Source organism: Ranitomeya imitator, chromosome 5, assembly GCF_032444005.1.
Source record: "Ranitomeya imitator isolate aRanImi1 chromosome 5, aRanImi1.pri, whole genome shotgun sequence".
In the NCBI taxonomy this organism is placed as follows: domain Eukaryota; kingdom Metazoa; phylum Chordata; class Amphibia; order Anura; family Dendrobatidae; genus Ranitomeya; species Ranitomeya imitator.
Window position 1 is genome coordinate 156,800,380 of NC_091286.1, and position 22,606 is coordinate 156,822,985.

Sequence of the window (22,606 nt, forward strand, 5' to 3'; positions counted from 1 at the left end):
CATTCCATACTAGTTATTCTAGGGAGGTCTCTCTATTAATACACAAGGATGTTAGATGGGAGGTTGGGGAGGTATGGAGAGACCCTGTGGGCCGTTTTATCTTCGTACATGCGTGGATTAATTTGAAAGATTATGTTATAATGTGTATATACAACCCCCTCCTGCTAATATGTCCATCATAAAAAAGGCGCTAAGTTTTGCTCTATATTATCCGGATGCATATACCATATGCATGGGGGACTTCAATTTGGTTATGGACGATTGCCTTGATAGGCTCAGGCTGGTTGGCGAAGCTTCGGGAGTGACTCCCTCCCCATCTCGTTTGTACACATTCATGGAGGGTAGTGGGTGGCTAGATCTGTGGAGGATGCATCATCCTGATGTAAAGGAATACACCTACCACTCGTCCGTTAGACACACTCTATCCCTGTTGGATTATATTTTTGGATCCAGTAACTTGGCGATGTGGGTGAGGGAGATAGAACATGGGAACAGGGGCATTTCAGACCATAGTCCGGTAATACTTAAGCTCAACTTTGGTCAGACGAGACATAATGCGGTCTGGAAACTAAATCCATTCTGGCTAAAGTTGATAGGCCCTAATGACAGAACTATAAACCAACTAGACTGTTTCATAACGTCTGACCCGGAGCCACAGAAAATAAATATGTTTTGGTATGCTCTTAAAGCATACCTGAGAGGATGCTTGACCTCTACAATTTCCTACATTAAACGTATGACCTCACGGGAAGACGATGAGATGGAGAGACGACTGAGAGACTCAGAAGCAGCCTATATTACTAGCCAAACCAGCAAGAATAGGGCTTAATGGTTACCTTCCCATAGATTATATACTCAATATGTAGATACTAAATCTAAACGTAAACTCTTTTTTACTCGACAAGCATACTTTGAGTTAGGGAATCAATCGAGTAAACTACTAGCATTCATGGTACGACAACACAATGCATCTAATACTATACTTAAAATCTGGAAACCAGATGGTGCAATAGTGACCTCCACGAATGATATAATGATATATTCCAATGGTTTCAGGAATATTATAAAGAGTTGTATCGCTCTAAGGGGGACCTCGATACACCAAGTTGTTTAGACTATCTATCAGACATTGAGTTTCCTACGCTGAATCCTACACAAGCTTTTCTAGATGCAGACTTCACTATGGAAGAGATTAATACGGCTATAGCGGATATGGCTTCTGGAAAGGCACCAGGCCCAGACGGGTTCACCATAGAAATGTATAGACAATACCGGGATCTTCTAGCACCGAGTCTTTTGAAGGTGTTTCAAGGGATTTGGAGAGGAGGTTCTTTGCCAGACTCCTATTATGAAGCAAATAATATAGCTTTAAAAAAGGAAGGTAAGGACCCCCTGGAATGTGGATCATATCGCCCTATCTCATTGGTAAATGTAGAATATAAAATTTTCACTAAAATCTTGTCCACTAGGTTAAACATGGTAATACTGGACATAATACACCCAGACCAGACCGGATTCATGCAAGGTAAAAATACGGTCATTAATATTAGGAGGGTCCAGTCGGTAGCCCAATACAGCTCATTGGTATTGGAGAATAGATGGGCTTTGGCCTCGCTGGACGCGGCCAAGGCATTTGATTCCCTTGAATGGCCCTTCCTATCCGCATGTTTACAGAGATACCGATTTGGCCCCAAATTTCAAAAATGGATTAGTGCAATATATATGAAACCTAAAGCCCGGATAATTATTAATAGCTCCATGTCAGAGACTTTTTTCCTGAAAAGGTGAACCCGACAGGGTTGCCCCCTTTCACCGACCTTTTTGCTCTTGCGATTGAAGAGTTGTGCGTCTCTACATGAATATGGAACGTCTAACTAGTGTTGGGAGCTACGCCAGAAATCTCAATAGAATTGTCACAAAGACTGGAGTAAGACTTCTGGCATCACAATTCGTCATACGTGGGGGGGGAGGGAGGGAGATTTATTCAGCCACCAATTGTCCACCTAAATAGATAAGGGAGGCCTGTAATTGAAAATCATAGGTAGACCACAACTATGGGAGTCAAAATGAGAAAATAAATCCAGAAAATCTTGTCTGATTTGGCAAGATTTATTTAGCACATTATGGTGGAAAATAAGTATTTGGTCATTAACAAAAGTTCATCTCAATATTTTGTTATATATCCTTTGTTGGCAATGACAGAGGTCAAACGTTTTCTGCAAGTCTTCACAAGGCTGGCACAAAATAAATCTTGCCAAATCAGACAAGGTGATTTTCTGGATTTGTTTTCTCATTTTGACTCTCATAGTTGTGGTCTACCTATGATGTCAATTACAGGCCTCTCTCATCTTTTTCACTGGACAATCGGTGCTGACTAAATACTTTTTTCCCCACTGTAAATAAGACATACTTTGGTGTACTGCCTATGTTCCACCCCAGCTCTGCCGATTTTGGCAGAGAAGGGAGAAACTGGTGTGAAAACAACAAAAGTCACAAAATGTTGTTGCAAATCCGATCTGCACCTAAATTTTAAAACTTTTCTAAGCTTTTATGCCAGACTTTTTGGCATGAAAGCTTTGATGAATTGGACCAAAAGCTTCTATGCTACTGAAACACAAACAGATGCCTCCTTTACTCGCGTTCTAAATGTTTTAGATCACATTCTTTCTTGACCATGCTCATTGTACGCTTACTCTTCCATTTTCAGCCACCATGGACCAGAATTACTAATAAAAACATCATATATGCCTCCGGTCATTCACTAGTATTGTATAGTAAGTGTCAGAACTAGATTATACCGAGAGCACCCTGCAGTGTTTACTGCCACTTCTCAATCATATTTAGATTGTTGTTTAGCCAAGACTATGAAAAACATTACATGACGACATTCAATAATACCAGAAATTCTGTTGAATTTCACAACATCTTGGCCTTGGCAAAAAAAGTTCATGTCTTGAATAAAAAAATAAATAAATAAAACCTTTTACAATAGTAAAATTGTGACTACTATCCAAGATACAAAGGTTATAATCCTATGATTACCAGGCATTAAAAGAGAAGACCTACAAGGCAAGCATAAACAGTGGCAGCTGCATACTCTTCCCATGTCAGAAATCCTTGGATGAAAAATCCCATCATATTTAATCATTTAGACTTGATTTCAAAGAACAGGGTGAGAAGCCTACCTACACTTTTATGTAAATTCTCTTAAGCATTTTTTACAAGGGTGACTTTCTAATGATATAGAAGCCAAATAAGCAACAGGACCAACTGTGTTGTAGGGAGCCATGAATCCTCTCTGCTTGTCAGAGACGTCACTTATGCAGCTTAATTGGCTTCTGTAGCAAATGAAGAAAGAAAAAATGTAGATATGATATCCCATACGATCCTGAATTCCATTCACAGTTCATACTGAGAAGTTGTAAAAATGGTAGGACTGCAACTCCTCTGAGACGTTAGAACTGAGATGTCAAATACTATATGTCCTTCTGTTATCTTGAAGGGATAGTAGTAATAGGTGTAGAGAGACCTTTTATTTTAAACCTCAAAATTCATACCTTCAGGATGCCAAAATGTCATACTAATAAAAATATGCTTAGAGTAATGAGGCCAGCACAGAAAACTAAAATAGGAGCTACCTTATGTACGCACATTAGACCTCCAATCTTCTCTATCTCACATTTACTGCAATGCAGAGTAACTAATCATGTATGATCATCTCTCCTTCAAAAAGTCTGGGTCTACTCAGACCTCTGACAGGATAAGTGATGATCCAAACCACAAGTAATAATAATAATAATAATCTTTATCTATATAGCGCCAACATATTCCGCAGCGCTTTACAGTTTAACAGCTTCAGTCATAAGTAACAATGTTAACAATACAATAATTAAAGCAACACAAGACGACCCTGCTTGTGAGAGCTTACAATCTACAAGTACCTGATAATATATGTATTGCATTCTCAATCAGTGTTTATTGCAAGAAAAACTCTTTACGTAGATATAAATGACATGTCCAAGCCATACATCAGTTGTACAGTGAACTCCATGGTGGCACACAGAGTCCTTACAGGTTTTTATTATGGCAATGTTACAAGAAGAGAATACCTACATGACAATAGATGTGTAAAATCAGAAGTACAAAGTAAAGCTTGGCCCCATAACAACAAATTGCCACTATAATATTGATCTATACAACAGAAATGCATAACACAACTTGGGCATAAGGAACGTATATGTAGGATAATAACTTAATATGCATATACAGTACAGACCAAAAGTTTGGACACACCTTCTCATTCAAAGATTTTTCCGTATTTTCATGACTATGAAAAATGTAAATTCATACTGAAGGCATCAAAACTATGGATTAACACGTGTGGAATTATATACTTAACAAAAACATTTGAAACAACTGAAAATATGTCTTATTTTCTAGGTTCTTCAAAGCAGCCACCTTTTGCTTTGATGACTGCTTTGCACCCTCTTGGCATTCTCTTGATGAGCTTCAAGAGGTAGTCACCAGAGATGGTTTTCACTTCACAGGTGTGCCCTGGCAGGTTTAATAAGTGGGATTTCTTGCCTTATAAATTGGGTTGGGACCATCAGTTGTGTTGAGCAGAAGTCTGGTGGATACACAACTGATAGTCCTACAGAATAAACTGTTAGAATTTGTATTATGGCAAGAAAAAAGCAGCTAAGTAAAGAAAAACGAGTGGCCATCATTACTTTAAGAAATGAAGGTCAGTCAATCCAAAAAATTGGGAAAACTTTTAAAGTGTCCCCAAGTGCAGTTGTAAAAACCATCAAGCGCTACAAAGAACCTGGCTCACATGAGGACCACCCCAGGAAAGGAAGACCAAGAATCACCTCTGCTTCTGATGATAAGTTTATCCGAGTCACCAGCCTCAAAAATCGCAGGTTAACAGCAGCTCAGATTAGAGACCAGGTCAATGCCACACAGAGTTCTAGCAGCAGACACATCTCTACAACAACTGTTAAGAGAAGACTTTGTGCAGCAGGCCTTCATGGTAAAATAGCTGCTAGGAAACCACTGCTAAGGACAGGCAACAAGCAGAAGAGACTTTTTTGGGCTAAAGAACACAAGGAATGGACAATAGACCAGTGGAAATCTGTGCTTTGGTCTGATGAGTCCAAATTTTAGATCTTTGGTTCCAACCACCGTGTCTTTGTGTGATGCAGAAAAGGTGAACGGATGGACTCTACATGCCTGGTTCCCACTGTGAAGCATGGAGGAGGTGTGATGGTGTGGGGGTGCTTTGTTGGTGACACTGTTGGGGATTTATTCAAAATTGAAGGCATACTGAACCAGCATGGCTACCACAGCATCTTGGAGCGGCATGCTATTCCATCCAGTTTGCGTTTAGTTGGACCATCATTTATTTTTCAACAGGACAATGACCCCAAACACACCTCCAGGCTGTGTAAGGGCTATGTGACCAAGAAGGAGAGTGATGGGGTGCTATGCCAGATGACCTGATGGTTTGGGGTGAGCTGGACCGCAGAGTGAACGCAAAAGGGCCAACAAGTGCTAAGCATCTCTGTGAACTACTTCAAGATTGTTGGAAGGCCATTTCCGGTGGCTACCTCTGGAAGCTCATCAAGAGAATGCCAAGAGTGAGCCAAGCAGTCATCAAAGCAAAAACTGGCTACTTTGAAGAACCTAGAATATAAGACATATTTTCAGTTGTTTCACACTTTTTTGGTAAGTATATAATTCCATATGTGTTAATTCATAGTTTTGATGCCTTCAGTGTGAATTTACAATTGTCATAGTCATGAAAATGCAGAAAACTCTTTAAATGAGAAGGTGTGTCCAAACTTTTGGTCTGTACTGTATATATTCCTCTTACTAATATGCATAACCATAGAGTGTGAATTATTTCCCGTCTAAATATCATGCCATGGTACAGATAGCCCAATGGTAAAAAAAAAGTTGAGCTTCCTTTGCAGCGCACTTTCATTTTCTTACATTGAACTGATTTAGATAAATTGTTATGAAAAAGAGGCAGTTACTTTGTAAAGGGTAATATAAACACTGACATTTCCACATGATGAAAGTATCGCTGGCTCCATTTACATCTTGGAATAAATCAGTAAGTGATTTATTATGGTACTGAGAGTAAAAGATGGCGAATATAAATTTATACCATGTATGAAACGAATGTGCATTTACAGTAACTGCCCTATGAACCCATTAGCTGCTTTATTGAGGTTTTAGACTAAGATACTTCTTACGAAAAGAAGCAGATCTGAGACTATTTTAACAAGAACAAAACACGAAACTAATAAGTCATCCAGGCAAAGATACCAGGCTTTGTCATGAGAGAATATGTTGGTACATCACTAGGAAATGGCAACGTTGTCCATCCACCGTACTCGATGCTTCAAATCCCAATACAGAGCCACCCAAATATTGCTAAACCACATGCTGAAAGAAAGCTTGGTGGATGTGAAATCTAGCGGGTGTGTAACTAACTGCAGGGATTCTGCACAAGTGGAGTGACCTTAAACTTATAAGAGTAACATACGGCTAATGAATACATATTGGCTACCGTATATAACTGCCATTTAATTTTTCTTTCATAAATCAATAGTGCATGTGAAAATAAGAAATGTTGTAATATATCAGAGAAATCTGCTTCTTTCTCCTCCTGAACTGATCAATTTATTTTCAAAATTCTCAATTCACAGGTAAAATCTGTATTCAGTGAAGACAAATTGCTGGGAGGATATGGCATTTGCTACAATAAGATTCTATGTACACAGGAGGATTGATGAAGAGGTTGGAGCTCATCCTCTATCACCTCCCTACTCTCGGCTATATAGAATTGTATCATTAGAAAGTGTCATCTTCTATCTCAATGAGGTAAAAGTCTGTCTTTACGGAATACAGATTTTACAAGAGAATTGAGAATTCGAAACATGAATGATCAGTTCAGGAGGAGAAAGAAGCAGATTGCTCTGATAAGATAGATTCCAGTGTTTCTTGTGCACTATTGACTTATGAAATAAAAATGTAAATAACGGTTACGCTCTAACAGATTGTGTCAAGCAGATGTTATTCTAGTATGTCACACAGAGTCATCAGTAAAGTAACATTGGGCATACTTTCAATGTGTTCACCAATAGCTTTACTTGCATCCAATTGGTTATTACACCTCATTATGATGCTGGATATTACAATGATGAGCATCTTAACTGAAGAGAAATTAAAAAATGTAGAATTCGGAGGAGAGGTTAAAAATTTGGTAGGGCACGAATAGTTGGGATAGGGTAAGGAATTTGGTAGGACATAAATGGTTGGGAGGAGGATTAGGAATTTGGTAGGACATGAATAGTTGGGATAGGTGTTATGATCTGGTAATTCAGTACCACAATGGACATAGAAGTCAGAGCACATACAGTGACCTGACAATAACCCAAAAACATAGAACGAGCTCTGAGATGTGGGAACTCTGCTGACCGCAATCCCTAATCCTCTCCAACCACACTAGAGGCAGCCGTGGATTGCGCCTAACGCTCCCTATGCAACTCGGCACAGCCTGAGAAACTAGCTAGCCTGAAGATAGAAAATAAGCCTACCTTGCCTCAGAGAAATACCCCAAAGGAAAAGGCAGCCCCCACATATAATGACTGTGAGTTAAGATAAATAGACAAACGTAGAGATGAAATAGATTTAGCAAAGTGAGGCCCGACTTTCTGAACAGAGCGAGGATAGGAAAGGTAACTTTGCGGTCAACACAAAACCCTACAAACAACCACGCAAAGGGGGCAAAAAGACCCTCCGTACCGAACTAACGGCACGGAGGTACACCCTCTGCGTCCCAGAGCTTCCAGCAAGCAAGAAAAAACAACTAAGCAAGCTGGACAGGAAAAAACAGCAAACAAAATAGCAAAAGCGGAACTTAGCTATGCAGAGCAGCAAGCCACAGGAACGATCCAGGAGGAAACAGGTCCAATACTAGAACATTGACTGGAGGCCAGGATCAAAGCACTAGGTGGAGTTAAATAGAGAAGCACCTAACGACTTCACCACATCACCTGAGGAAGGAAACTCAGAAGCTGCAGTACCACTCTCCTCCACCAACGGAAGCTCACAGAGAGAATCAGCCGAAGTACCACTTGTGACCACAGGAGGGAGCTCTGCCACAGAATTCACAACAGTACCCCCCCTTGAGGAGGGGTCACCGAACCCTCACCAGAGCCCCCAGGACGACCAGGATGAGCCATATGAAAGGCACGAACAAGATCGGGAGCATGGACATCAGAGGCAAAGACCCAGGAATTATCTTCCTGAGCATAACCCTTCCACTTAACCAGATACTGGAGTTTCCGTCTTGAAACACGAGAATCCAAAATCTTCTCCACAATATACTCCAACTCCCCCTCCACCAAAACCGGGGCAGGAGGATCAACAGATGGAACCATAGGTGTTGTGAATTCTGTGGCTGAATTCACTCCTGTGGTCACAAGTGGTACTGCAGCTTCTGAGCTTCCTCCCTCAGGTGTTCTGGTGAGCTCGTTAACTGCTTCATTACTTAACTCCGCCTGATGCTGCTATCCTTGCTCCTTGTCAATGTTTCAGTGTTGGATCTGAGCTTCTCCTGATTGTTCCTGTGACCTGCTGCTCTGTATAGCTAAGTGCTTTTTGCTTTTTTGTTGCTTTTTTTCTGTCCAGCTTGTCTTTTGTTTTGCTGGAAGCTCTGAGACGCAAAGGGTGTACCGCCGTGCCGTTAGTTCGGCACGGTGGGTTTTTTTTGCCCCCTTTGCGTGGTTTTGCTTTAGGGTTTTTTGTAGACTGCAAAGTTCGCTTTACTGTCCTCGCTCTGTCCTAGAATATCGGGCCCCACTTTGCTGAATCTATTTCATCCCTACGTTTTGTCTTTTCATCTTACTCACAGTCATTATATGTGGGGGGCTACCTTTTCCTTTGGGGAATTTCTCTGGGGCAAGTCAGGCCTATTTTTCTATCTTCAGGCTAGCTAGTTTCTTAGGCTGTGCCGAGTTGCCTAGGTAGTTGTTAGGCGCAATCCACAGCCGCTTTTAGTTGTGTTTAGGATAGGATCAGGTGTGCAGTCTACAGAGTTTCCACGTCTCAGAGCTCGTTCTTGTATTTTTGGGTATTTGTCAGATCACTGTGTGTGCTCTGATCGCTAAGCACACTGTGTTTCTGGATTGCCTTCATAACACCTGTCATTAGCATACATAACAGTACAAGGAGCCAAACTAATGATTCTCAATAGAAGGAAAGAAAAAGTTCTGACATCATTTTTTTTTTTTTCTGCTCTGTGTTCACTTTTTTTTTTCCCCCTAGACATTTGGGTGATTCTGGACACAGGTGTGGACATGGATATTCAGGGTCTGTGCTCTTCAATGGATAATCTCGTTATAAATGTACAAAAAATTCAAGATACTATTGATCAGAAATCTATGTTAGAACCAAGAATTCCTATTCCTGATTTGTTTTTTGGAGATAGAACTAAGTTTCTAAGTTACAAAAATAATTGTAAGCTATTTCTGGCCTTGAAACCTCATTCTTCTGGTAATCCTATTCAACAGGTTTTGATTATTATTTCTTTTTTGCGCGGCGACCCTCAAGACTGGGCATTTTCTCTTGCGCCAGGAGACCCTGCATTGAGTAGTGTCGATGCGTTTTTCCTGGCGCTCGGATTGCTGTACGATGAGCCTAATTCAGTGGATCAGGCTGAGAAAAATTTGCTGGCTTTGTGCCAGGGTCAGGATGATATAGAAGTATATTGTCAGAAATTTAGGAAATGGTCAGTACTCACTCAGTGGAATGAATCTGCGCTGGCAGCTTTGTTCAGAAAGGGTCTCTCTGAGGCTCTTAAGGATGTCATGGTGGGATTTCCTATGCCTGCTGGTTTGAATGAGTCTTTGTCTTTGGCCATTCAGATCGGTCGACGCTTGCGCGAGCGTAAATCTGTGCACCATTTGGCGGTACTGCCTGAGGTTAAACCTGAGCCTATGCAGTGCGATAGGACTATGACTAGAGTTGAACGGCAGGAATACAGACGTCTGAATGGTCTGTGTTTCTACTGTGGTGATTCCACTCATGCTATTTCTGATTGTCCTAAGCGCACTAAGCGGTCCGCTAGGTCTGCCGTCATTGGTACTGTACAGTCCAAATTCCTTCTGTCCATTACCTTGATATGCTCTTTGTCGTCGTTTTCTGTCATGGCGTTTGTGGATTCGGGCGCTGCCCTGAATCTGATGGATTTGGATTATGCTAAACGTTGTGGGTTTTTCTTGGAGCCTTTGCGGTGTCCTATTCCATTGAGAGGAATTGATGCTACACCTTTGGCCAAGAATAAACCTCAATACTGGGCCCAGCTGACCATGTGCATGGCTCCTGCACATCAGGAAGTTATTCGCTTTCTGGTGTTGCATAATCTGCATGATGTGGTCGTGTTGGGGTTGCCATGGCTACAAACCCATAATCCAGTATTAGATTGGAATTCCATGTCGGTATCCAGCTGGGGTTGTCAGGGGGTACATGGTGATGTTCCATTTTTGTCAATTTCGTCATCCACCCCTTCTTAGGTCCCAGAGTTCTTGTCTGATTATCAGGATGTATTTGAAGAGCCCAAGTCCGATGCTCTACCTCCGCATAGGGATTGTGATTGTGCTATCAATTTGATTCCTGGTAGTAAATTCCCTAAAGGTCGATTATTTAATTTATCCGTGCCCGAACACGCCGCTATGCGCAGTTATGTGAAGGAATCCCTGGAGAAGGGACATATTCGCCCATCGTCATCACCACTGGGAGCAGGGTTCTTCTTTGTAGCCAAGAAGGATGGTTCGCTGAGACCGTGTATTGATTACCGCCTTCTTAATAAGATCACTGTTAAATTTCAGTATCCCTTGCCATTGTTATCTGACTTGTTTGCTCGGATTAAGGGGGCTAGTTGGTTCACTAAGATAGATCTTCGTGGTGCGTATAATCTGGTGAGAATCAGGCAAGGAGATGAATGGAAAACTGCATTCAATACGCCCGAGGGTCATTTTGAGTATCTAGTGATGCCGTTCGGACTTGCCAACGCTCCATCTGTGTTTCAGTCTTTTATGCATGACATCTTCCGTGAGTATCTGGATAAATTCCTGATTGTTTACTTGGATGACATTTTGATCTTCTCAGATGATTGGGAGTCTCATGTGAAGCAGGTCAGAATGGTTTTTCAGGTCCTGCGTGCTAACTCTTTGTTTGTGAAGGGATCAAAGTGTCTCTTCGGTGTGCAGAAAGTTTCATTTTTGGGGTTCATCTTTACCCCTTCTACTATCGAGATGGATCCAGTTAAGGTCCAAGCCATCCAGGATTGGATTCAGCCGACATCTCTGAAAAGTCTGCAAAAGTTCCTGGGCTTTGCTAATTTTTATCGTCGCTTCATCTGTAATTTTTCTAGCATTGCCAAACCATTGACCGATTTGACCAAGAAGGGTGCTGATTTGGTTAATTGGTCTTCTGCTGCTGTGGAAGCTTTTCAGGAGTTGAAGCGTCGTTTTTGTTCTGCCCCTGTGTTGTGTCAGCCAGATGTTTCTCTTCCGTTCCAGGTCGAGGTTGATGCTTCTGAGATTGGAGCAGGGGCGGTTTTGTCACAGAGAGGTTCTGATTGCTCAGTGATGAAACCATGTGCTTTCTATTCCAGGAAGTTTTCGCCCGCTGAGCGTAATTATGATGTGGGCAATCGAGAGTTGCTGGCCATGAAGTGGGCATTCGAGGAGTGGCGTCATTGGCTTGAAGGAGCTAAGCATCGCGTGGTGGTATTGACTGATCATAAGAACTTGACTTATCTCGAGTCTGCCAAGCGCTTGAATCCTAGACAGGCCCGTTGGTCGTTATTTTTTGCCCGCTTCGACTTTGTGATTTCGTACCTTCCGGGCTCTAAAAATGTGAAGGCGGATGCTCTGTCTAGGAGTTTTGTGCCCGACTCTCCGGGTTTATCTGAGCCAGCGGGTATCCTCAAGGAAGGAGTCATTGTGTCTGCCATCTCCCCTGATTTGCGGCGGGTGTTGCAAAAATTTCAGGCGAATAAACCTGATCGTTGTCCAGCAGAGAAACTGTTCGTCCCTGATAGGTGGACTAATAAACTTATCTCTGAACTTCATTGTTCGGTGTTGGCTGGTCATCCTGGAATCTTTGGTACCAGAGAGTTAGTGGCTAGATCCTTCTGGTGGCCATCTCTGTCACGGGATGTACGTACTTTTGTGCAGTCCTGTGGGATTTGTGCTAGGGCTAAGCCCTGCTGTTCTCGTGCCAGTGGGTTGCTTTTGCCCTTGCCGGTCCCAAAGAGGCCTTGGACACATATTTCGATGGATTTCATTTCTGACCTTCCCGTTTCTCAAAAAATGTCGGTCATTTGGGTGGTCTGTGATCGCTTTTCTAAAATGGTCCATCTGGTGCCCTTGGCTAAATTGCCTTCCTCCTCTGATTTGGTACCTTTGTTCTTTCAGCATGTGATTCGGTTGCATGGCATTCCTGAGAATATTGTTTCTGACAGAGGTTCCCAGTTTGTTTCAAGGTTTTGGCGAGCCTTTTGTGGTAGGATGGGCATTGACCTATCCTTTTCCTCGGCTTTCCATCCTCAGACTAATGGCCAGACCGAACGAACCAATCAGACCTTGGAAACATATCTGAGATGTTTTGTTTCTGCAGACCAGGATGATTGGGTGTCCTTTTTGCCGTTGGCTGAGTTCGCCCTTAATAATCGGGCCAGCTCGGCTACCTTGGTTTCTCCATTTTTTTGCAATTCTGGGTTCCATCCTCGTTTCTCTTCAGGACAGGTTGAGTCTTCGGACTGTCCTGGTGTGGATTCTGTGGTGGATAGGTTGCAGCAGATCTGGACTCAGGTAGTGGACAATTTGATCTTGTCCCAGGAGAAAGCTCAACTTTTCGCTAATCGCAGACGCCGTGTGGGTCCCCGACTTCGTGTTGGGGATCTGGTTTGGTTATCTTCTCGTCATATTCCTATGAAGGTTTCCTCTCCTAAATTTAAACCTCGTTTTATTGGTCCGTATAGGATTTCTGAGGTTCTCAATCCTGTGTCTTTTCGTTTGACCCTCCCAGACTTCTTTTCCATACATAATGTATTCCATAGGTCGTTGTTGCGGAGATACGTGGCACCTATGGTTCCATCTGTTGAGCCTCCTGCCCCGGTTTTGGTGGAGGGGGAATTGGAGTATATTGTGGAGAAGATTTTGGATTCTCGTGTTTCTAGACAGAAACTCCAGTATCTGGTTAAATGGAAGGGTTATGCTCAGGAAGATAATTCCTGGGTTTTTGCCTCTGATGTTCATGCTTCCGATCTTGTTCGTGCCTTTCATGCGGCTCATCCTGGTCGGCCTGGGGGCTCTGGTGAGGGTTCGGTGACCCCTCCTCAAGGGGGGGGTACTGTTGTGAATTCTGTGGCTGAATTCACTCCTGTGGTCACAAGTGGTACTGCAGCTTCTGAGCTTCCTCCCTCAGGTGTTCTGGTGAGCTCGTTAACTGCTTCATTACTTAACTCCGCCTGATGCTGCTATCCTTGCTCCTTGTCAATGTTTCAGTGTTGGATCTGAGCTTCTCCTGATTGTTCCTGTGACCTGCTGCTCTGTATAGCTAAGTGCTTTTTGCTTTTTTGTTGCTTTTTTTCTGTCCAGCTTGTCTTTTGTTTTGCTGGAAGCTCTGAGACGCAAAGGGTGTACCGCCGTGCCGTTAGTTCGGCACGGTGGGTTTTTTTTGCCCCCTTTGCGTGGTTTTGCTTTAGGGTTTTTTGTAGACTGCAAAGTTCGCTTTACTGTCCTCGCTCTGTCCTAGAATATCGGGCCCCACTTTGCTGAATCTATTTCATCCCTACGTTTTGTCTTTTCATCTTACTCACAGTCATTATATGTGGGGGGCTACCTTTTCCTTTGGGGAATTTCTCTGGGGCAAGTCAGGCCTATTTTTCTATCTTCAGGCTAGCTAGTTTCTTAGGCTGTGCCGAGTTGCCTAGGTAGTTGTTAGGCGCAATCCACAGCCGCTTTTAGTTGTGTTTAGGATAGGATCAGGTGTGCAGTCTACAGAGTTTCCACGTCTCAGAGCTCGTTCTTGTATTTTTGGGTATTTGTCAGATCACTGTGTGTGCTCTGATCGCTAAGCACACTGTGTTTCTGGATTGCCTTCATAACACCTGTCATTAGCATACATAACACATAGGTGCTACGTATCTCCGCAACAATGACCTATGGAATACGTTATGAATGGAAAAAGAATCTGGAAGGGTCAGACGAAAAGACACAGGATTAAGAACCTCAGAAATCCTATACGGACCAATGAAACGAGGTTTAAACTTAGGAGAAGAAACCTTCATAGGAATATGACGAGAAGACAACCAAACCAAATCCCCAACACGAAGTCGGGGACCCACACAGCGTCTGCGATTAGCGAAACGTTGAGCCTTCTCCTGGGACAAGGTCAAATTGTCCACTACATGAGTCCAAATCTGCTGCAACCTGTCCACCACAGTATCCACACCAGGACAGTCCGAAGACTCAACCTGCCCTGAAGAGAAACGAGGATGGAACCCAGAGTTGCAGAAAAACGGCGAAACCAAGTTAGCCGAGCTGGCCCGATTATTAAGGGCAAACTCAGCCGAAGGCAAAAAGGACACCCAGTCATCCTGATCAGCAGAAACAAAGCATCTCAGATATGTTTCCAAGGTCTGATTGGTTCGTTCGGTCTGGCCATTAGTCTGAGGATGGAAAGCCGAGGAAAAAGACAAGTCAATGCCCATCCTAGCACAAAAGGCTCGCCAAAACCTCGAAACAAACTGGGAACCTCTGTCAGAAACGATATTCTCTGGAATGCCATGTAAACGAACCACATGCTGGAAGAATAATGGCACCAAATCAGAGGAGGAAGGTAATTTAGACAAGGATACCAAATGGACCATCTTAGAGAAGCGATCACAAACCACCCAAATGACTGACATTTTTTGAGAGACGGGAAGATCTGAAATAAAATCCATAGAGATATGTGTCCAAGGCCTCTTCGGGACCGGCAAGGGCAAAAGCAACCCACTGGCACGAGAACAGCAGGGCTTAGCCCGAGCACAAATCCCACAGGACTGCACAAAAGAACGCACATCCCGCGACAGAGATGGCCACCAAAAGGATCTAGCCACTAACTCTCTGGTACCAAAGATTCCAGGATGACCAGCCAACACCGAACAATGAACCTCAGAGATAACTTTATTCGTCCACCTATCAGGGACAAACAGTTTCTCCGCTGGGCAACGATCAGGTTTATTAGCCTGAAATTTTTGCAGCACCCGCCGCAAATCAGTGGAGATGGCAGACACAATTACTCTCTCTTTGAGAATACCCGCCGGCTCAGCTAAACCCGGAGAGTCGGGCACAAAACTCCTAGACAGAGCAGTCTAGTATTCAACCGCTTGGCAGACTCGAGATAAGTCAAGTTCTTATGATCAGTCAAGACCACCACGCGATGCTTAGCTCCTTCAAGCCAATGACGCCACTCTTCGAATGCCCACTTCATGGCCAGCAACTCTCGATTGCCAACATCATAATTACGCTCAGCAGGCGAAAACTTCCTGGAAAAGAAAGCGCATGGTTTCATCACCGAGCAATCAGAACTTCTCTGCGACAAAACAGCCCCTGCTCCAATCTCAGAAGCATCAACCTCGACCTGGAATGGAAGCGAAACATCTGGTTGACACAACACAGGGGCAGAAGAAAAACGACGCTTCAACTCTTGAAAAGCTTCCACAGCAGCAGAAGACCAATTGACCACATCAGCACCCTTCTTGGTCAAATCGGTCAATGGTTTAGCAATACTAGAAAAATTACAGATGAAGCGATGATAAAAATTAGCAAAGCCCAGGAACTTTTGCAGACTTTTCAGAGATGTCGGCTGAGTCCAATCATGGATGGCTTGGACCTTAACAGGGTCCATCTCGATAGTAGAAGGGGAAAAGATGAACCCCAAAAATGAAACCTTCTGAACACCAAAGAGACACTTTGATCCCTTCACAAACAAAGAATTAGCACGCAGGACCTGAAACACCGTTCTGACCTGCTTCACATGAGACTCCCAATCATCCGAGAAGATCAAAATGTCATCCAAGTACACAATCAGGAATTTATCCAGGTACTCTCGGAAGATGTCATGCATAAAGGACTGAAACACTGATGGAGCATTGGCAAGTCCGAATGGCATTACTAGATACTCAAAATGGCCCTCGGGCATATTAAATGCAGTTTTCCATTCATCGCCTCGCTTAATACGCACAAGATTATACACACCACGAAGATCTATCTTGGTGAACCAACTAGCCCCCTTAATCCGAGCAAACAAATCAGATAACAACGGCAAGGGGTACTAAAATTTAACCGTGATCTTATTTAGAAGGCGGTAATCTATACAAGGTCTCAGCGAACCATCCTTCTTGGCCACAAAAAAGAACCCTGCTCCTAATGGCGACGATGACGGGCGAATATGCCCCTTCTCCAAGGACTCCTTCACGTAACTCCGCATAGCGGCGTGCTCAGGCACAGATAAATTAAACAGTCGACCCTTTGGGAATTTACTACCAGGAATCAAATCGATAGCACAATCACAATCCCTATGCGGAGGTAGGGTATCGGACTTGGGCTCATCAAATACATCCCGGTAATCAGACAAGAACTCTGGAACCCAGGCGTTCTCCTGGTATCAGGTCCAGACTAGCGGTGGACACCGCGTCAGACAGGCTTCCTCCAGAAGATAGGACAAAGCCTATGTTAGCTACAGACACGCTTTCTGCCAGCTATACTGATAGATTTCCTATCCATAGGACCATAACTACTTTGATGTTTTGCCTATCCATAGGAGCACACTTTCTAGTGAACACACGCCAAATAACACGTGACTGATGAAGGTCCATTTTTTGGGGACCGAAACGTTTCTCGTTGCTGAATAATAAAATATTTCTTCAGACATAAAAGTTGAGTGCCAGGTTTTTTCGTACATGGTTATGGTGTTGGAACCTACCTGAGCACCTCCTGTCCTCTAGCTGTGCACCGAGTTATATATTTAGGATATACAATACTAGAACATTGACTGGAGGCCAGGATCAAAGCACTAGGTGGAGTTAAATAGAGCAGCACCTAACGACTTCACCACATCACCTGAGGAAGGAAACTCAGAAGCCGCAGTACCACTGTCCTCCACCAACGGAAGCTCACAGAGAGAATCAGCCGAAGTACCACTTGTGACCACAGGAGGGAGCTCTGCCACAGAATTCACAACAGATAGGGTTAGGAATTTGGTAGGACATGAATGGTTGGGAGGAGGATTAGGAATTTGGTAGGGCATGTATAGTTGGGGGGAGGGTTAGGAATTTGGTAGGACATGAATAGTTGGGATAGGGTTAGGAATTTGGTAGGGCATGAATGGTTGGGAGGAGGATTAGGAATTTGGTAGGGCATGTATAGTTGGGATAGGGTTAGGAATTTGGTAGGACATGAATGGTTGGGAGGAGGATTAGGAATTTGGTAGGGCATGTATAGTTGGGGGGAGGGTTAGGAATTTGGTAGGACATGAATTGTTGGGAGGAGGGTTAGGAATTTGGTAGGACATGAATAGTTGGGAGGAGGGTTAGGAATTTGGTAGGACATGAATAGTTGAGGGGAGGGTTAGGAATTTGGTAGGACATGAATAGTTGGAGGGAGGGTTAGGAATTTGGTAGGACATGAATAGTTGAGGGGAGGGTTAGGAATTGGGTAGGGCATGATTAGATGGGGGAGGGTTAGGAATCTGGTAGGGCATGAAGAGCTCGTTTAAAAGAAAGAAAACAATTTGGTTTTATGAACAATTTTATCTCTTAATATGTAACTTAACCTATCTGATGTCTTCTCCATATCTCTATTGCTTAAAGACCAAATAACCAACGACTATAAAATAGGTGTAGAGTTAATTTCAATATTTTTCCATTCTTCTCAAATTACTTTTGACATATAGATGTAAATGAATAAAGATGAATAGCCAAAATAATGGTAATAATATGAGTGCAACATCGCTGAGCCTTCACAGAACAGCTGTAGTTACACTGAGAATAACTTACACACAGTTGGACTCAATTTACTTATTATGTGACTTCTTGAGGCAATTGATCACTTAGGATCTTATTTGGGGGTATCAGACTACAGGGGGCTGGATACAAATTCAAGTCACAATGTTCAGATTTATATTTTTAAAACATTTAAAAATACATGTATCATTTCTTTTACAAATACTTGCTGCTTAGTGTTGTGATATCACATAAAAGCCCAATAAAGTACATTTAAGTTTGTGAGTACAACGTGAAAAGATGACAAAAAGTTAATCGTGTATGAATACTTTTTCAAGACACTGTACACAACAAAACAAATCAAATGTGCATTTGGTTTATGATTCTGTTGTAGAAATTTTAAACAAATCAGATTTCTGCAGTTGATTTGCATTTTGAACTTCTGCAGGTCCACGCGTGGATTAGCGTTATTTAAAGAGACCCATCTGTGTGCCATTACCTAAATGATTTCCTGGAAACCATTCAGGGGAAAAAATGCAGCTGTATGTTTGTATATGCGGTTTTTGCATTAAAACCAATGAGGCAACTTTTTTCATTTTGTTGCAAAAATTTTTGAGAAGAAAACATGTATTTTCGGCACAAAAATTTTTTTGGTCTAAACATACCATTAAGATAAACCTAATTGTTCAGATGCTAATGTTAATGATCCATCATTTACGATAATTGTGTAAAGGGAATGGATTGAGATATGTGCAAAAACACTCTTTCATTATGCATGAATTGCTTAGGTGAGGAGGAGTGGAAATAGAAGTCCTATCTAGGTATGGGTTTCAGTGGTTGGTTGATTGTGTTCCAAGGCAAATGTTCAGAAGCAGATGGAGAACTGGAATGAAAACACATTCGTGCCAATTTTTTCCGCCATTTAACCCTTTATTTTAATAGCTAGAGCGCCCAAATTTTGCACATACACACTACTAACAATAGTAGTGTGGAATATGCAAAAAAAATAGGGATGTGAGATGATTTACTGTATGTAAACCATGTCTCATATCATGTTGGGTTTAGGAAGGAGATAGCAAAAGCCAGCAATTGAATTACCGGCTTTAAAGCTATCTAGCATTGTATTAAATATTAATATATATACATATGTGTCTCAATGACATATATATATATATATATATATATATATATACTAGATTGTGGCCCGATTCTAACGCATCGGGTATTCTAGAATATGCATGTACCCGTAGTATATGGACAATGATGATTCCAGAATTCGCAGCAGACTGTGCCCCTCGCGGATTGGTCGAGGCAACCTTTATGACATCATCGGCGCCATGGCAACCATTATGACATCTACATCGATACTGGCGGCCTCGACCAAACAGAGACGTGGGATTTCCAGGACAGACAGACAGACAGACAGACGGAAAAACCCTTAGACAATTATATATATACTAGATGGCAGCCCGATTCTAAAGAATCGGGAGTCTAGAATCCATATATACTTTATTTATTCAAATGTAAGAATAATACAATTAATAAATAATAGTAAGAAAGAACAAAAAATGGCTGCACTCACCAGCTCTTGACAATTCTTGTTATTTAAGGTACAGTTACACAGGATCCATGAACATGCTTATGAGGGGAGGGATGAAAGACATCAGACGACAACTTTGCGTGTTGTGGCAAATGCCACAACAACGGTTCTTTGCTTAAGAACAATAATGTAAATAATAAATAATATGTATCAATAACTATGTATATTGGTATGTTCTATGACATTTTAAAATATTTCATTATTATGTGGAAAGGCTCTTAGTACCCATACTGGCGCATACTTGTGTGCCCATCAGGTATTTTCCCAGTAATTTTACATCTGATGGGTTGGTATGAAACGTTTTTAATCATCTCTTGGGCTTAGCTAAGCCTTCATTTTAAATAATTCTAATAGGTACAACAGAAATAAAAGCCTTTTTGTGTACCCAAATTTTTTGTGTTTATTTTTACAGAAGTGTAAAATTTAAGAAATCAACGTTCATAGTACACCGATGGGCTAATATAAGCATGCCCATCAACCACATCACGGTAGCCTTTGAACTGATGGGTCCTAACTAACTGATTCCTATTTCTTAATACTCAGACCTCTTTCACATCTGCATGTTTCTGATATTTGCAGAAGTAATGTTAAAAACAATACAACTTCCACACTTGGCACCAAAGAACTGACCTACAACACACTTTCAGCAAGTGCCATGCAATGTAGATGAAGCTTGGAGTTAACTTGCAGTAAATGCAGCAAACGCGGCTTCGGCAATTGCATTAAATGCAGCCACAACAAAAACACTGGTAAGTGGAGATTTTGTGGCGAAAACAGCAGAAACCACATGTGCCGCACCTGCCGCAAGTGAAGTACAAATTCCGTATACATTGCATGCAATTTACAGCAAGAGTGGCGTGGGTCAGCCCTTAGGCAGGAAGTGCAGAAATAGCCTTTTTTCCACCATAAATTCTCCAAATAGCAGAAAAATGTTGATTTGAAAGCAACATCTCTATTCTTTCCCTATCTATCTAAAAATGTACCTATCTATATATCTATTTCTATGTACAGAACACATCTGAAGATAGAGATGTGTGTGAACAGCCATCCCACCCGTCTCTTACCTGTTCACAAAAACCTCACCCTTTTTAAAAACAAAATGAAATCTCTCAGCAGCTATACTGCTGGAGCTTCAAATACAGGTTCCTATCACCAAATACAGGCATTTGAATGATACACATCTTACATCTTGTACTTAATGTGTGTTCTACTTACCTATAAAAATATGTATTGATATATCATATTTCTAAATTTATGTAGATATGATATAAAGTTATTAACCCTATGTGCTAATGAGTACGTATGTTATATACGTATTTCCTACATAAGTACTTAAAATCTATATGTCTATGGCTACACTAATTTTTTTTTTTTCCTTATCTCTACACATAGAATTTATCTATTGCTGTCTATGTTATTAGAAAAACTGAATAATGAAAAAAAAGAAAATTAAGTTTAAACTAAAATATTTTTGTACACAATATTACGTGTGAAGACTTTAGTACTATCAGCCAATAATTGTCTTGAAGTGGTGTATTAACCACTTTAACCCTCACATTGCAACATTGCTTCACCCTGGAAAAAGCAACATACAATTGACCATGGGCAAAAGCAGGTTCTGGTAGATAAATGCCAACTCGATGGAGGGTCTGGCCTTGAGATTTATTTATGGTCATTGCTAGAGTTGAGCGACCTTGACCTTTTTAGAGTCGAGCCGGGTTTTGCGAAACCCGACTATGTCCAAAGTCGGGTCGAGTGAAATCGGCCGATTATGACGTAAAGTCGGGATCGACCGAAACACGAAACCCAATGCAAGTCAATGGGGCAGCATAGTCGGCAGTGAGTGGGGGCCAGGAAAACACCTAGAGTGGCCATTTTAATGTCAAAACCATCCATTCTTCTTAATGAAGCTTGTCAAGCGTAATTTACCTTATAATAATTGGAAGGCATTTGAAATTGGGGGTCATTTGGCTAAAGTTGTGGGGGGTAGGGCTGGTTCAAGTAATTAGTGGGCCCAGGAAATCTGGACCACGTCACGGCAGTGGAGCAGGGAGAGGTAAGTATTTCAACTTTGCAAGTGCTGTGAACCTGAGCAAGCAGGGGGGGCCCACTCGTTGGCATTGGCACTGGCACAGGGCCCCTCAAAGTACAGCGGTGTGTTTGCACGGCGGGGGCGCCTCCCACCGGCAGCAACACTTTTGCGTACTATGAGAGGCCCTGTGCCAGTGACGTCGCCAACTAGTATTCCTCCCCCCACCTGATGAAGGAACCTGCACTTTCATCTGCACCTTCCTCTTTGTCCCCGTGTAAGGTGGTATGGTATGCGGGAAGAGCAACCTGACTTTCAGCAGGGTCACAATGTTGTTGTGTAGCGTGCACGGGGAATGTTGCGTTATGGGTCAATGTACCAGCAGACTCATCTATCACTGGCTGGGCAATGGGCACGATGAAGTGGAAACACAGATATAGGCCCAAAGAAGAAAGTGGGCTAAATGCAGTTCAAAATTGGTAACACAGGAATAACCAGGGGGCATTGCAGTGGAGGACAACTGGAATGAGAGGCTGACACAGAGAGTAGGGCCAAATCAGTAAGTAGTCGAAATGCAGTTCAAAATTGGCAACCGTAGTAAACAGGCGGCACAGCTTTGTTCAGTGGAGGAGAACAGCAAGGAGTGGCAGACACCGATAGTAGGCCCCAAACCAACTAGTACGCCAAATGCAGTTGTTCCATTTAACCACAATTTAATGAGAGCCTGAAGATAGAAGCTCAGGAAAGGCAACCTGGGGAACACCTTGGAGTGTAACACACCATCTCTCTCCACCCCATACCCATTTTGTATGGCCTAATGCAGTGTACTTTTCTACAACTACTAAACGAGAGTCGGAAGACCGAAGCAATGGCAAGGAAACCTGGGGAACACCTTAGAGTGTAACAC

The 22,606-nt window shown here is 42.3% G+C and overlaps 1 protein-coding gene across 2 annotated transcripts in view; it reads right to left on the bottom strand.

Annotated features, from left to right (window-relative positions):
- The window catches only part of SMYD3 (SET and MYND domain containing 3), a 1,365,594-nt gene that overhangs the window by 853,306 nt on the left and 489,682 nt on the right, over positions 1-22,606 (bottom strand). The gene's annotated exons all lie outside the window — the stretch shown is intronic.